This window comes from Mustelus asterias, chromosome 17 (genome assembly GCF_964213995.1).
Source record: "Mustelus asterias chromosome 17, sMusAst1.hap1.1, whole genome shotgun sequence".
NCBI classification, from domain to species: Eukaryota; Metazoa; Chordata; class Chondrichthyes; order Carcharhiniformes; family Triakidae; genus Mustelus; species Mustelus asterias.
Window position 1 is genome coordinate 45,591,581 of NC_135817.1, and position 16,846 is coordinate 45,608,426.

At 42.3% G+C, this 16,846-nt stretch overlaps 1 protein-coding gene across 1 annotated transcript in view; it reads left to right on the forward strand.

Moving 5' to 3' along the window:
- Positions 1-16,846, forward strand: part of epha6 (eph receptor A6) — a 647,719-nt gene that overhangs the window by 60,025 nt on the left and 570,848 nt on the right. The window lies entirely within an intron of this gene.

The following is a 16,846-nucleotide window of genomic DNA, read 5'->3' on the forward strand; positions in this document are numbered from 1 at the left end:
TGCGCACATTTAACATTTGGAAAAATATGAAGATTGGGCCAGGTGTTTACCTATAGGTTTCTCTTTAGGCAATGCCATCAATTCATGCAGTAAATTGCATTTCTTTCCTGAAGTAAACTTTGTGTCATCTGGCACTCTGCTGACCCAAGTTCTCTAATGAGCAGGTTTCTGACAAGCTTAATTTATTTTTAAAAGCCAATTATATTTGGTGTTCAGATACTGCATTTTTTAAAACACAAAACCTGGTAACAATAGGGGTTCAGCCCTGGTTATTGTGCCTGAACTGAGAAGTACTAACCATGTCTTGCGTTCTGAGTATTATAAATGCCCGGTGATTGGCATTTTGATTAACCAGCATCATCCATTCCTCAAATATGCCAGAGAACAAAGATTTTCCCTAACAATAATATAGCTAACTGAAGTTGCTAATAAATTAACTTTGAATCTCAAGTCCTAACAAAGGGTACAAAAACAGTCCTGTTTGGAAGCATAACTGCTCTAATGCTATCACGACAAAAAGAAATCTGTGATGTACCATCTGTGATTATTCAAGTTTGGATTTATCTCTGGGTAGGGCAAGGAGGCAAGTTCAAAGCCTTCCTCCGATGGAACAGGGATTAAACCTTGCACTATTGGTATGTTTCTGAACCATACTCTAGCCATCTAGCCGACTGAATTAATCAACCCCACCAGAAAAATAGTAATTGGATTTTTATCAAGCAGATTATAGTCATCAGTTGAGCATTTTCTCATGAAGCCTCAGTGAAATAGATGCAATATGTAATCTTATTCAAAACAATTGAACTATATTAGTGGGTACAAATCATACAGTTTTGATGAGTGATGAAAATATTTTTTTGATAAGTGTATAAACGCCAAATTCAAAAAAACGGAAGAGTGAATTGGTTTCCTAGAAGCCATTAAAGTCTATAAAAGCACAAATTGAATCTTTTGTTCGACAGAGACTCACAATGCAATCACTAATGCAGCATCTGTGTTTTCAGAAGAGATTATGTGCACAAACACTCAGCACATCGTTGATATTACTTTTGGGTCCCATCAGAATGTGTATCGGTCTGTAATACGGTAGTAGTGGAGCAAGTGATAAGTCTTCACGAACCATGACACCAGGCGTTTAAAATTGGCCAAATCAAATTTATAGTAAAGCTGATTTGCTGTTCATGAAGTCTTATTCGCAAAAAGTTTTTAAAAATTAGGATCCCTTTTAGTGTCTTTTGTTTTCATTTGATAGTTTTGGTGAATGTTTTGGGATTAGTTTTTCAATGAATGTATACATGTATCCATAACAGCCATCCTTAAAGCCTTCTTACATCAGATCACTAATTTAATGTTAAGTTGAGTCACAGAATAGGCAGTTGTGTTGTCAGCCTGCGTTTGCTCCAACGTATTTTACTTTCTTTATTGTTGCCATCCCAGTTGATTTCCTACTGGACAGGATGTCCCAAAATGGAACTCTGACACAAAAGACCGTAACTTTTCTTCTCTTAGAAAATGTGACTGAGTACAGTCACTTTACATTTAACTTTTAACAACAAAAAAGTCTATTAAAGTTTGCCTATAATACAGTACTCTATCACTCCCACTTATCTTTACAAATATACACAGGTTACAAAATATATCTGGTGCTATGATGATCTCAAAAAATACACTGCCTGTAACCCAATCTGCAGGTGTGAGCAGAGCCCTTTGAAGTCCTCTGACAGAGGAGATGTCAATTTCACTGAGGGGAGGGTTTGCTTCTCCACAGCTGTTCACTCAGCCCTAATGTATTCACACAGCTTTTATCTGAAGACTCTAAGCCTTCCAGAAAGCTGAAACCTTTGAAACCCTCTCTATTCCAGTGATAACCTTTGATCTTTTTCAATTTCATAGTGCAGCGCTTTGAAATGGGCTTTCATTTGCAGCTTAATAGATTTCTAGTCAACCGCCAATCAGCAGTGTTGATTGCATATCCCTTCATGGCTCTGTGCATCTCAAGTATCCTCATTGTTCCTAACTGCAATGTTGACACAGACTCTCAGCCTAATTAACAGCAGTGGTTTCTCCCCGACTCCAAAAAATTTCTAAGTGTGGATGAATTGCAAACTGAATCACACCAATCCTCCCAGCAGGAATCTCATTGGTTTTCCCACTGGGGACGACACTGAGAAATATTTTGGAAGAATTCTGCCTTTGGTATTTAAACAACTTCCAAGTATGACCTGCTACTTGCAGATGTGAAATATCACCGCTTCAAATGTTTTCTGGGGCTCTATTTCATGTCAGAATCTTAAATAGGATCATTAACCAGACCCTTGGCAGATGAAATACCAGCTCTAAGTATTGGCAGTGTAGCTTTTATATATTTGATGCGAAAATCCAGCAATTTCCTGAAACCCATAGGGAGATTGAAGGTGAACTTCTGATTTTGCAAGGCTAACAGAATCTCTACATATATGTTAGGGACGGCAAGCATTGTGAACTTGTCATTATTTTTCTAGCAATCTTTGGCTGTTTCCCTGATTGTACAAGATTGAACTAAATCAAGTTGTGGTGTTGTCACAACTCTGGGCTTTTGCTAGCAAGCCTCAAAGTTTAGTATTGGAAATGGATAAAAGACTTGACTGGCTTTACAGGATAGAAGGGATTGATTGAATCCACTTAATTAATAACAGTGCAACCTGGCCATACAAACGTGGCGATAAATTTCCAATCCTCTGTCTACCATTGGAGGCTAGAAACTCTATTGATCAGTGAAAACTCACGTACGTGTTAAATATTTGTCCAACTTTAATGTTTCTAATCGAGTGCATTGTCGTGCTTTGTTTGTGCCTGAGAAACAATGTCAAAGTCCTATCACCTAATGAAATCTGCATGACTGATATTTTTGCCACTGTCTGCTTTTTGCTTTAATACATCAGCTAGAAGTTTGCATCTTAAGTTGTACATGTTGATCGATGCATTAGCCCACTATCTCAAGATGTGAAGAACATGAGAGAGCTCGTGTTACATCAATAACAGCGGTTGAGATGCTAAATGAATTCCATCCAAGCTGTCCATTGAACATGAGGGATCCAAAGAGCAGAGGGATTCTTCTATTGTAAAACACTTATCTCTCAATCCACATCACCAAAACAGATAATATGGTCATTTATCTCTGTTGCTGTATCCAAATTGTCAGCCATGTTTGCCTGCATTACAACAGTGACTGGCAATTGAATGTTTTTAACAGCAGTGAAGCACTTTGGGGTAGCTGATCATGTGAAACATTGGACGGGGTTTTCCGCACAACCCACTGCATGTTTTGTGGTCACAGGAGACAGCCCACAATTAGCTGGTGGCAAAATCTTCTGATCCCACCATGTTCAATGGGGCTTCTAGTTGAATGCACCCCTCAGCACCATGAAATCCATGGCAGGGATGCACCATCGGCAGGACCGGAAGATCCCACTAGTGTGTGAACGGCCAGAAAGTTCTGGCCATTTGCTGATAGAGGCGGCATGATGGCACAGTAATTAGCACTGGTGCTTCGCAGTGCCAGGGACCCAGATTTGATTCCAGCCCTGGGTGACTGTCTGTGTGAAGTTTGCACATTCTCCCCGACTCTGCATGGGTTTCTTCCGGGTGCTCTGGTTTCCTTCCACAGTTCAAAGATGTGCTGGTTAGGTGGATTGGCCATACCACATTGCCCCTTGGTGTCCCAAGATGTGTAATTTAGGGGGAATAGTCATGGGAAAAGTGTGGAGTTCTGGAAATAGGGCAGGGGGGGGGGAGAGGGCCTATGTAAGATGCTCTGTCAGAAAGTTGGTGCAGTCTCGATGGGCCAAATGACGACCTCCTGCACTGTAGGAATTCTAGGATTCTATGATTATATAGATGAAATTCCATTTCTGTTGAAGTAGGTTAGTGAAGATGGCAGGATGAAGAGAGATCTGGGATAATTTAATGGAAGTGTCTATACCATTATTATGTTTGAAAAATCTATGTTTGGTTTATGAGATTACTATATTTTGGATTTAGCTTTAAATGTAGGACACGTGAAAGGGGTCATGTGACCTGTTGCGGCATCTGCCTGACAGTAAACTTGAGCGGTTAATTGTTAGGGAACAGAGGAATGACATTGTTTTATCGAGAGGAAAGGAGATACAAAATATTTATACCTTGGAGATAATACCAGCAAGTACTGAGTATACCACAGATCCATCTTGAATCTCCCCAAAGTATTAGAAAAGTGTTATAACTATTAAATTGTTAACATTGTGCTGGTGCCGGGACCCGGGTTCGATTCCCGGCTCGGGTTACTGTCTGTGCGGAATTTGCACCTTCTCTCCGTGTCTATGTGGGTTTCCTCCAGGTGCTCTGGTTTCCTCCCGCAGTCCAAAAGTTGTGCTGGTTAGGTGCAATGGCCATGCTAAATTCTCCCTGAGTGTACCCGAACAGGAGCCGGAGTGTGGCGACTAGGGAATTTTCATAGTAACTTCATAGCAGTAGTGCTGTAAGCCTACTTATGACAAATAAATAGACTTTTAACTTTTATCCCTTCAGCCCTGAAATGGAAGGGAGTTGGAATCAAAGATAACCGATTAGGAATTTTACTTGAATCCGAATCTAATGTGTTACCACGTGGAAAGGGTGGAGGGAGGCATTTTGAGATCCAGCAACAGGCTTCCCTTTAAACCCAGGCATATTACCAACAACAATGTTCTTTCCATGACCACTGGAATACATATCACACACAACTCTGGCTATTCTTGTGATTTGCTGTGATGTGATGCTTCAAACAGCCTACTAGCTTTAGTGTAAGGATTCCAAGATGAGAAGGTTGCATTTAAAACCTAAATTTTAATCCCTTAATTTCATTACAAATGTGTAGGAAAATGTTACTAATGATTGAATGATTTACATCTTCTTCCTGCATGCACAAATACATTTTGGCAAACATATTTTCCATGAAAGCATTATCTCTTTAGCACGAACACAACGGAGAGATACAAAAGTGTCCAGAGGGGCAATTTTTTCACACGGAGGGTGGTGAGTGTCTGGAACAAGCTGCCAGAGGTAGTAGTAGAGGCGGGTACAATTTTGTCTTTTAAAAAGCATTTAGACAGTTACATGGGTAAGGTGGGTATAGAGGGATATGGGCCAAATGCGGGCAATTGGGATTAGCTTAGGGGTTTTAAAAGAAAAAAGGGCGGCATGGACAAGTTGGGCCAAAGGGCCTGTTTCCATGCTGTAAACCTCTATGACTTGCAATTTTGTTTTGTGTGGCCTGCTGGTACTTGAGAAATAGAGCAAGAAATAGAATCAACCAGACCTACGCTTTAAGCAGAGGAAAGGCTGCTTCTGTCGCTCACCACATAATGTGGCTGCGAGCTTGCACTTAGTTTTTAAGCAGTTAAAAGACATTGGAAGATTTGCCTTTAAGAGTTTCTATTAAAAAAATGAAGCAACCCATGGGAATGTTGGAGTAATTTTGAACTGTTTGGTATAAGAACTGAGCGTTGTGTGACGAGTAGCAAGGAACCACTTATTTTTATAGTTTATATGTTGCCTACAGAGAAAAAAGGTTTTTGTCAATAATGTTTTATTTATTTAATACCATAAGTTGTAAAAATGTAAAAAAAAATCATTTTTTCAACTAATAACTAGAAGTTTGAATTTCTCTTTAAAAGTTATAGGTCTCCACAGAGATCATAACAAAATATAATAATGAAAGGTAGTATATCCTACAATAAAAACATTGAATGTTTAAGGAGCTTTTTAGAGCTGGTTCCTTAAAGTTCAAAGTTTGTTTAGACATGGTTTTCATGACAGTGAATAGTGGGGTAGCAGAGCTTACATCCACACAGGGATAAAAGACAACATCAGGAAGATATGGGGGGGGAGGATATTTATTGTCTGAATAAAATGAACTACTTGTATTGTTGCTGAAGAAATTTCCTTATTACAGAATCACACCCAGTTGAATGCCATCCACCTCCCACACCCCACATCCTGATAATTGAAACTCTCGAACTGACTTCCTAACCTGATCTGACCTCGGGGCTCAGGTTTTCCTCTGACATTTACAAAAGCCAGTGGCTAGGCCTCAGCACTTGAATCTGGTGGTGGTGTGATAGGGGAATGGTTTCATCAAGTAAAGTTTCAACAAGAGCTATTAATTCACCATAAGAAGTAGGACTGAGTAAAATATTTTAGTCAAATGACAACAGGAGAAAGATCTTAAACAAGCTTTCTAAGTTGATGGTGAAATGTCTTTCGGACAAGTGTCACCAGTTAGGGGGAACGCAGGAAGCAGATTTGTTGGGTTGTGGGTGGGGGAGGCTGATGGTTGTAAGGAATAGATTTGGTTAATTTGATCCCTTTCAACTACGTCAGTGTTGAACACTTTTTGACTCTGAATCTCTCATAAGGAATGGTTGTTGAGTGGCAGTCACCTTTATCGAGCGGCTTCAACAATGTGACTGAAAAGTTTGGTGCCTGGGGTGTGATGATGGCAGGCGCTCTAACGATTTGTTTTTGTGGACCTAATGTCTAATGAAGGGTTTGGATTATATTTTTGAAGCACCAGGATGCTTTTTGTAATGACTGGCCTTTCCTCCAGAGGCCTCATTTTCTGTTTGTAAGTCCTGCTTTATCTGTCCAATGCTCTTAGAGTGAAGAGGAAAAGACTTGGCCTTATGTATTTGAATTAGAAGGTTGTGCAGTCAAAGCCTGCAGCAGGGCTTGAGCACATAATCTAGGCTGACACTTTGACAAGACAGTGCTCCTTTAGTACTGCGCTGGAGACATTAAGCTGAGGCCCTGTCTATCTGTTCAAGATGGAAGGAAAACATTTTTACAAAGAAGAGTTCTGGATTCTCCATCTGTCCTGCAAGCATTTATCCTAATCACCAAAACAGATTAAAAGGTAATTGGAAATGTTTTTTTAAAAATCAGAAAATGCTCAAAACATTCAGCAAATCAGGCACCATCTATGAACAAACAGGATTGACAGTTCAAATCATTAATTGGTCACTTGTTTTGTGCTATTAAGTTGACCATGCTATCTACAAACCAGCTGCCACGTTTGCCTACAAAATAATATAGTTACCGCTTTAAAGCTGATCCATTTTGAGATGTCCTGAGGGTATAAAGTGTTCTAAAATGAGATTTACGTTTTCTCCGAAAAAGGTTATGGCCTTACAAAAACTTTGGGATAGAATTGATCTGGAGCCGGTGACCTGGCATCATAACCATTAGGGTTCATTTCAAAACCTTTTGAGATATTGCAGAATGTTGTGACTGACTTGGTCAAAAAGAAGAAAGTCTGGCTGATCATTTGGAGACGGTAAGAAGTCTCGCAACACCAGGTTAAAGTCCAACAGGTTTATTTGGTAGCAAAAGCCACTAGCTTTCGGAGCGCTGCTCCTTTGTCAGTTAAGTGGGAGTTGTGTTCACAAACAGGGCATAAAAAGACACAAACTCAACTTACAAGATAATGGTTGGAATGCAAGTCTTTACAGGTACAGACAATGTGAGTGGAGAGAGGGTTAAGCACAGGTTAAAGAGAAGTGTATTGTCTCCAGCCAGGACAGTTAGTGAGATTTTGCAAGCCCAGGCAAGTCATGGGGGTTACAGATAGTGTGACATGAACCCAAGATCCCGGTTGAGGGCGTCCTCGTGTGCGGAACTTGGTTATCAGTCTCTGCTCAGCAACTCTGCGCTGTCGTGTCGTGAAGGCCGCCTTGGAGAACGCTTACCCGAAGATCAGAGGCCGAATGCCCATGATCTTCGGGTAAGTGTTCTCCGAGGCGGCCTTCACGACACACGACAGTGCAGAGTCGCTAAGCAGAGACTGAAAACCAAGTTCCGCACACGAGGATGGCCTCAACCGGGATCTTGGGTTCATGTCACACTATCTGTAACCCCCATGACTTGCCTGGGCTTGCAAAATCTCACTAACTGTCCTGGCTGGAGACAATACGCTTCTCTTTACCCTGTGCTTAACCCTCTCTCCACTCACATTGTCTGTACCTTTAAGACTTGATTACCTGTAAAGACTCGCATTCCAATCATTATTTTGTAAATTGAGTCTGTGTCTTTATATTGCCCTGTTTGTGAACACAACTCCCACTTACCTGACGAAGGAGCAGCGCTCCGAAAGCCAGTGGCTTTTGCTACCAAATAAACCTGTTGGACTTTAACCTGGTGTTGTGAGACTTCTTACTGTGTTTACCCCAGTCCAACGCTGGCATCTCCACATCATGATCACTTGGAGCTCAGAAAAGGTTACAGAGCTGCTGTGGAATGTACTAACCAGTTCACATGGCATCTGAGATGGCTAGTAATTCCTGGGGGATAGAGACCACTGAATACAAGCAAGGCAGCAACATATCCTAGTGTGAGACCTGTTTATTTTGGACCACCAACTGTCTCAGAAATCCAACAAATTAAACCAATAAATGGGTCAAATCACCCAGGATATCAAGTACTTGAACCAAAAGAATGGTATAGTACGAAGATGAACATTTTGGTTTGAAATCCAAATTTGCAAGGGATTGGAACCAGAGGAGTTCTGATAGGTATGTACTATTACATGTGTAGTGAAAAGATTTACTCAAGGTAACCGATAATATTCCTCTTGCTGAAGAAGTAAAGCATACAAAGGACAGCAGCCTCAGCCATCAGCATGTGAGTAAACCTGTGGACTTACAAAAGATGTTATCAATAGATTGTTTTGTTAAGAGGAGGGAGCATAGAATCTTTAGTTGCCATGTATAACATGAACCAGTCAGGGAAAGTATACACAAACAATTGTAAGCTGAAAATCAATGCGAATGAATGGATGCTCCCATTGCTTTGACAAATGAGTGTTCAACAAGGAGACTAATTGTTCTCACTAAGTTGATGTGGTCTCCGAAGTGATGAGCCAAAACTCTTGACTGTGTGTGAAGTTAGTGTTGGAGAGGTGGGTGAAGCCATTGGCTTTGCAGCGTGCTCGTTTGTCCTGTAATGACCTGACTCACAACATGTTGAAGTTGCTTGATGACTGAGACTTCTCCATTTGGATATATCCATGAGAGTTTATCCAAGTTTGGGACAGGTTCAAAGGTGTGGCAGTGGGATGTGTAACTATATAGAGTTGACAGTTTTTGCATCGGTGGACACTAACATTTTGGTGAATGCATTGCTAAAATGTAATTGGGTTCCCAGAAGAGATTTTGTACTCTAATTATTTCACTTGGTTGTTTCCTATGCTAAGAATGGAATCAATTTCTGGGTATTGCTGGCAGCCAATGTGAATAATTACTCAACTCCTCACAACTTATAAAATCTGGACATTTATTCGCAATTTGTTCGATTGCAGATTGTGCCCAAAGTATTCAAATAACCTAATATTTTCTCCTTTTTATGCATGCTAATGCTTACATTGAGTTTATGGCATTATGATTATCACAAATCACACTGAGTAAAATGGATTTCAATTGTCTTATTGTATTTTCAATCATATTTCAATATTAAACTGTGTTCCATCAAAATACAATCAAATCTTGGTCCTAATGGTTGAAAGTATGAAAATTAAAACGTGTCAGACTTCCTTTGTTCCACAGATCATTGAACTCTGAAAGAAACTTAAGTTTCATGCTTTTGGGCGTACTAAAATTGGGAAGTAACATATAATAAATTTCGAACAGCAATAGGATTTGGTGGAAAAATCATAATGCTTGAGGTAAGATATTTTTAATTGGCTCGGCAGGAGAATGGGAGCCAAAGAAGAGGTTCGGGTAGGAGAGAAAGCTGGTAATAAGAATAAAAGTAGTAAGTGAAATTAGAAGCAGCAGAAACAAAGGCCAGCATGAAATAGGGTCAAAATACAAAAAGAAATGTTAGAGTAATTTCAATTTTGCCTCTATCTGAACACATGCCGCATTTTCAAAAGAAAGGTAGATTAATTGATGGCACCAATAAAAGTATACAGGTATGATTGAGTTGCTGTTATGGAGATCTGGCTGCAGGGTGACCAAGGCTGGGAACTGAATGTTTTAAGGGTATGCAGTATTTGGGAAGCTTAAAAAGGAAAAGGAGGTGGGGCATTTCTGTTAATAAAGGATGAGATCAGTAAATTATTGAGAGGATCTTGGATTGGAAGATCAAGGTGGAGTATCAGTTGGATGGAGCCAAGTAACAGCAAGCGCAGCAAAAATTTGTGGGAGTTAGTTATGAAACAGCAGTGACACAATCAGTAAATTAGAGGTAATGAAGAAAATAGAGTAATCGCCGGAGACTTCAATATACATATGGGGGGAGTTTTCCCAAACATCAGCAAAGGCTGATCGAAGACAGGAAAAACGATGTTGAAGCCGTCAGCACCAGCTGTGGCTTGCTCTGCATTATTCTTCAGAACATAGTGCAAGAAATGTAAAGGGGCAGTGCCGCAACATTAGCTGGGTAGTGCCCACATGTGGGCTTCTCGCCAGATTTTCCGCTCTTGTCACCAAACCCACCCGAAAAAGAGTGAAAATCCCAGCCATTGACTGGTTCAAATTAACACTTGTGCTTTATTTTTATTATTCATTAATGGGATGTGGGCATCACTAACTTGGCCAGCATTTATTGCCCATGTCCATCTGCCAGCTAAGGATGAATTCCTGCAATGTATACAGTAATTTTCTAGATTAGAATGGTTTATTTTAGATTTCACATTATTATGTGATGAAAGTGGGCTAATTAATCCCTTTTTTGTAAAGGAGCCTAGAGGGAAGAATGATCATAATATGAAGAAATAGAAATCATGGTCGTGATTCTGCCAAAAGTGCTGATTTGGTGGGAGAACTGTTCTGAACCCTGACTGTTCTGTCAGTTCAGCTTTTCACCTGAACCTCTGCACTCTGTGCACTGAAGAGATCCCAGTCGGGAATCTCATTTAACAACCCAGAGAGCGGGGCCTATTCGTGCCAGAGTTTGACAGTTCTGGAGCTCTGCGCATGTGCAGTGGCCCCAATCTGTCAGACTCCCCATTTGCTGGTCAGCCTGGGGCCCCCACAGCAATTCCCGGGCCAGACCTGATCTCTTTCCCCGCCCCACCCCCCAGCCTGCACCAATCACTGTCCTCCCTCCATCCCAGACTGATCCTGTCTGCAGAGTGGTAGCGGGATCGCCACCTAAGTCCTGCCCACAATCGGCCCCACCCCCTTGGCACTGTCTGATGTCTGATGGGCAGTGGCAAGGTGCGTCCCCTGGGCATGCGCACTTTGCCCCTTGGGCAGTGCCAGGGACACAGGCTGGCACTGCCAGGGTGCCCATGCCCAGGGGGGCCCGATTGTCCCCCCTTCATTCCGGCGGGGTCTCCCGCTAGTTCCCCGAGTGTGGGGAGCTAGTCTGAACGCCGCCGGAATGAAGTACTCCTGGCGGGGTGGGAGATTCAATTGGGACCTAAAAGGTCCCGATAATTAACTAATATACGCATTTCAAATACATGCAAAAAAGATTTGAATGACTTAGCTGCCTTCCCACCGGTTTCCAGCATGGTTTGAGAAATGCGCATGTGTTCCCGGCGCATGCGCAAATCCCTGTTCATGCCGGAGATGCGCGTCTCCCACCGCAACGACAGAAAAGTTGCGGGTCGGAAAGGGAGAATCGCGGCCCATGTTTAACAAACCTGTTAAAGATTTTTGAGAATGGAAAATAATTATGGAGAATCAGTGGATGTGGTGCATTTGGATTTTTAGAAGGCTTTTGATAAGGTCCCACATAAGAGGTTAGTAAACTAAATTAGAGCACATGGGATTGGGAATAATATACTGGCATGGATTGAGATTTGGTTAACAGGCAGAAAATAGAATAGGAATAAACAGGTCATTCTCAGGTTGGCAGACTGTGACTAGTTGGATACTACAAGGATCATTGCTGGACCCCATCTATTCAAAATCAAATTAATCTTTTGAAAGTCAAGACTGAATGTAATATTTCCAAGTTTGCTGGTGACACAGAACTAGGTAGCAATGTGAATTGTAAAAAGGATTCAAAGAGGCTTCAAGAACATAGCAGATGGATTATAATGTGAAAATATTTGAAGTTAACCACTTGGTAGGAAAAACAGAAAAGCAACGTATTTCTTAAATGTTGAGAGATTAGGACATGTTGACGTCCAAATGGACTTGGGTGTCCTTGTTCATGAGCCATTGGAAGCTGTCATCCAGGTCCAGCAAGCAATTAGGATAGCAAATGGTATATTGGCCTTTATTGCAAGAGGACTTGAGTACAGGAGTACTTGAGATGTTTTGTTGCAATTGTATACAGCCTTTGTGGACCTCACCTGGAGTATTACTGCATGCAGTTTTGGTCTCCTTATGGAGTGCAACCAAGGTTCACAACAGACTCATTCTAGGGATAGCGGGATTGTCCAATGAGAGTTAGAGGAGGCTGGACCTGTAAGCTCGAGAGTTTCAAAGAATAAGAGCAATGTTATTGAAACATATTAAATTCTTACATGGCTCAACAATGTAGCTGGGGAGAGAGAGTCTAAACCAGGGGGAGCATGCTCAGAATAAGAAGTAGGCCACTTAGGACTGAGGAGGGGAATTGATTTTGATTGAATGATTTATTATTGTCACGTGTATTGGGGCACAGTAAAAAGCATTGTTTCTTGCACGCTATACAGACAAAACATACCATTCATAGAGTACATAGGGGAGAAGGAGAGGGTGCAGAATATTGTGTTACAGTCATAGCTAGGGTGTAGAGAAAGATCAGCTTCATATATGGTAGGTCCATTCAAAAGTCTGATGGCAGCAGAGAAGAACTGTTCTTGAGTTGGTTGGTACCTGATCTCAGACTTTTGTATTTTTTTCCCGACGGAAGATGATGGAAGAGAGTATGTCTGGGGTACGTGGGGTCCTTGATTCTACTGGCTGCTTTTCTGAGGCAGCGAGAAATGTGGATGGAGTCAATAGATGGGAGGCTGGTTTGTGTGATTGACTGGACTATGTTCACAACCCTTTGTAGTTTCTTGCGGTCTTGGGCAGAGCAGGAGCCATACCAAGCTGTGATACACCCGGAAAAGATGCTTTCTATGGCGCATCTGTAAATATTGCTGAGAGTTGCAGTGGACATGCCAAATTTCTTTAGCCACCTGAGAAAGTAGAGGCTTTGGTGGTCAGCAAGGAGATACCAGGACAGGTTGTTGGTGATCTGGACACCTAGACTTTCAGTGGGAGGGTGGTGTATCTTTGAAATTCTCTACTCCTGAGGGTTGTGGAGGATCAGTCACTGGGGGGCTTCACCGGCTGCATACACCACTGGTGGGAATCCTGATTGCCCACTGAATCGGCCATGGGGCCTAAAATAGAATTCCCACCAGATGGCAAAGCATTTCTGATTCACCTGGTCTGTCCCGCTGGCCCCGATTGGGTTCCCGTCCAAAGCGGGTGGCAAGCCGATAATTATGTAAAACCCTTCATTGACATCATTAGCGGGTTGGATGACCCGTTCAACCACCTCCCACGCCATTCATTGGCCTTCACAGTGGGAACTGTATGGGGTGGACTTTGGTGATGGTCATGACCAGCGTGGGCTTGGTGTGTTGAACCTGGAGGGATGGGGGGGGGGTGTAAAAGAGGAATTGTCTATTTGCCCCTCTTCTGCCAGGCTGTAGAAGGAGGGTCCTGGGGGTTGGGTGGACTCAGTCTGGGACAAGGGGTTGACCTCTGCACTCTCCCCTGGGATGGGGGTCTAGTGGCTGTCCCTTCTCGCCCTGGGAAAGTTGTTCAGTTTCAGGATGATGATTTCAGATGCCATCCTGGGGTAAGATATTCATCATTGTTTCTGACCTCCAAAACCTTTCAAGTTCCCTGGACAGCTGGAATGTTTCCAAATGACTGCAGCACTCCATTCAGCAGAAGGGATTCCCCTTTTCTCTCTCTAGGAAGATGCAGGTATGAGATGATCCCTTTTAAATCCTCTGGCTGAAAGAAGTCAGTCGCTTTCATTATGGGCTTGTTTTCCCTGGAGCAGAGGAGACTGAGGGGGACATGATTGAGATGTACAAAATTATACACTCAGCCTCATTGTTTCAACACAGCATTTATTTCATGTCTCTGAGCCTTCATCGAAAGCAAAGAGCCTTTGAAATAACTGCAAAACTGCTGAAAACCCTTGTTTCTATTCAATTTCAGTCCAGTCCTTTTAACTGTCCTTTGATAGCTTAATGGTTTTTACTCAGGATGCAGTCAGCTTATTTACCTTACTCTTCACGCTTGAATGCATCTCATGTATGCCTATTGTTCCTAACCGTGTTATTTGCGAACTGAAAAGCACACTTGAGGGGAGGGGAGGGGCCTGAGAGGAGATGGAAGCTGAGTGGTGGATTAGGTTGGGCCACCCTCCTACTTGCATGCTGTGGGGGTGGGAGGGTGGATGGGGTGACCTGTTATTTCAGTGATGGGGGTGTTGGTGGAGGAGGATGCCCCTCTTTGCTGAGGGGTTGGTGGCATTCCCCTAGTCAGCAGGGAGAGGTGGCATGTCTGCCAACGCAGAGATTGGGGCACCCTTTATAAATGGTACCCTGATCCTGAACAGCCTGGCTGGCTGCTGTGTTTTCCAAGGTGCACGAATTTGCATCCATCAGATGGTTGAATTACACCTGACAGGGATTTTCCTACTTGTGTGGGAACTTAATGCTGATTTGGGAGAATCATGGCCATCAGCTATGCTCAAGAAAGAGATTGATAGATTTCTAGGTATTAAAGATATAAAGGTATAAGGGGATGGTGTGGAAAGATTACACTGTGGTAGAATATCAGTCATGATCTAATGAATGGCAGAGCAGGCTCAAGGAGCCGAATGGCCTCCTCTTATTTCCTGTATTCCTATGAATGTTCTTGAGCTGATCACTGTTTTGAATCACGCGATACATCTGACTGTGTCCTTCCTGTCAGACCACCAGTCAGCTCTTTTTGAGTCCCAAGTTAAACTTGAACTGTTGCCAATGTGGCTTGCAGATGTGAAATTCATGAAATCATATCTCCTTTCAAAGTAAAAAGGAGGGAAATTGTTTTAATTATGACTATTGTGTAGAAATCTTCACTACTTACTTGAAGGAATAGCACCTCTATTAGTTTGAGGGTGAAATGCAGTGGAAAGGGATGGAGGAGGAATACAGAAAATATCCTAAGTGTTGTACTGACTGGAAATGCTAACTCTTGTTTCTCTCTCCACATATGCTGCCAGAACTGCTGAGTTTCCCCAGCATTTTCATAGCCGTTTGTTTTAGATGCATCTCAGTAGGTTGTCAGGACAAGGGAAAATAGGCCCTCAACCATGGCGCAACATCTATTCTCATTTGCAAAGAATTTCAGCGAAACAAAGCTGAGTTCTGATGACTGTCAGGCAATGATTAATTAGGGATGTTACTATGTCATTTAGTATCTACTAACATAATGAGAGTGTTGGCATATTTTAGTTGGTTCAGCAACCATTTCAATAGTCAAGTCTGTCGTACTTGCACAATAAGAATCTTTGTCATCTTCTTATCTGCCTCTGCTTGACAACCTCATTCAATGCATAGATCTATAAGTTGTAAATAATTACTCATCAAGGAGCTCTATTCTTTTTAGTTCTTGAGTACAAAATGTCTTTATTTTTCTCCCTATATTGGTCTTGTATGATCACACGCCTCATTCCAGATTGGTATGTGGAATAGTTAAGCTCAGGAGTCCTGTTGTTGCTTCTCAGTGAGTGGCTAAGGGGCACAATGGCAAAACAGTGATGACTTTTCCATTTTTGATTTTATCTCTGGTCCTCCATGCCCCCATCTCCCCTAATCTGGGGCAGTATAAAGAGGCAGTCTGCTAATTAGTCATAGAGTCGAGGAGTCATGGAGGTATACAGCACAGAAAAAGGCCCTTCGGCCCATCATGTCTACACTTATCACAGACAAGCCACTTTCCTATTCTAATCCCATTTCCTAGCATTTGGCCCATGACCTTGTACAGACTTGACTGGATAGTGATCTTGTAGGGAGAGAAGTCCTGCTGCGCTCCAGTCGTGGTGCACTATATTGTTGTCCCACTGTGCAACTTCTAGTTTTTGCAATTAAAATGTGAGACCGCAAAATTATTTTCACTGACAGAATTCTTCTGTGAGGCTTTCACCAATTAGTGCACGAGACTGCAATCGCTGCGTTGAAATGATGTAAAACAGGATCCTTCTGCATTGTACCCATTGTGATCAAGGGTGACCATCTGTTGAAGATTTTTTCTTTTTTTTATATTCAATATTTCCAGCACACATTGTTTTAAATGCCGTGTGATGCTGAGCAAAACACTTCAAGGTCCTTTCTTTACTCCATTATTTTTGCTTCAGAGCATATGTCAGTGAATGGAGCTCCATAAGACATTACTTTTCTTTCAATTTTCTCCCTTTCCTTGCCCTTTTGTAGAAAATGACTTGAGTATTGTTAAATGGGTGGGATTCCACCCCTAACCCCCTCCCCGAGGTGCGTTTTGTGGCAGTGGGGGCAGCCCGCCAATGGCCGGCGGTGTGACTTTCTGGTCCCACCACTGTCAACATGGTTTCTTGTTGTTTGCGATCTGCGGCAGGAGGGTTGCTGTCGGCTGGGCCGGAAGGTTCCGCTGGTGGGAACGGCAGAAAATCCCGCCCAATGTTTCTGGGTCCCGGCAACCCCAAATCACCAATCTTTGTGTGAGCTCAAACGGTGAGCACCTTGCTGCTTGACTTATGGGAAGAGATGAATACCTATATGTATTAACCTTAGCTCAGTGATAGTACTCTCACCCCTGAGTTGGAATGTTGAATTCAGGCCCTACTCTGACACTTGAAAATACAATCTACATGTCCGTGCAGA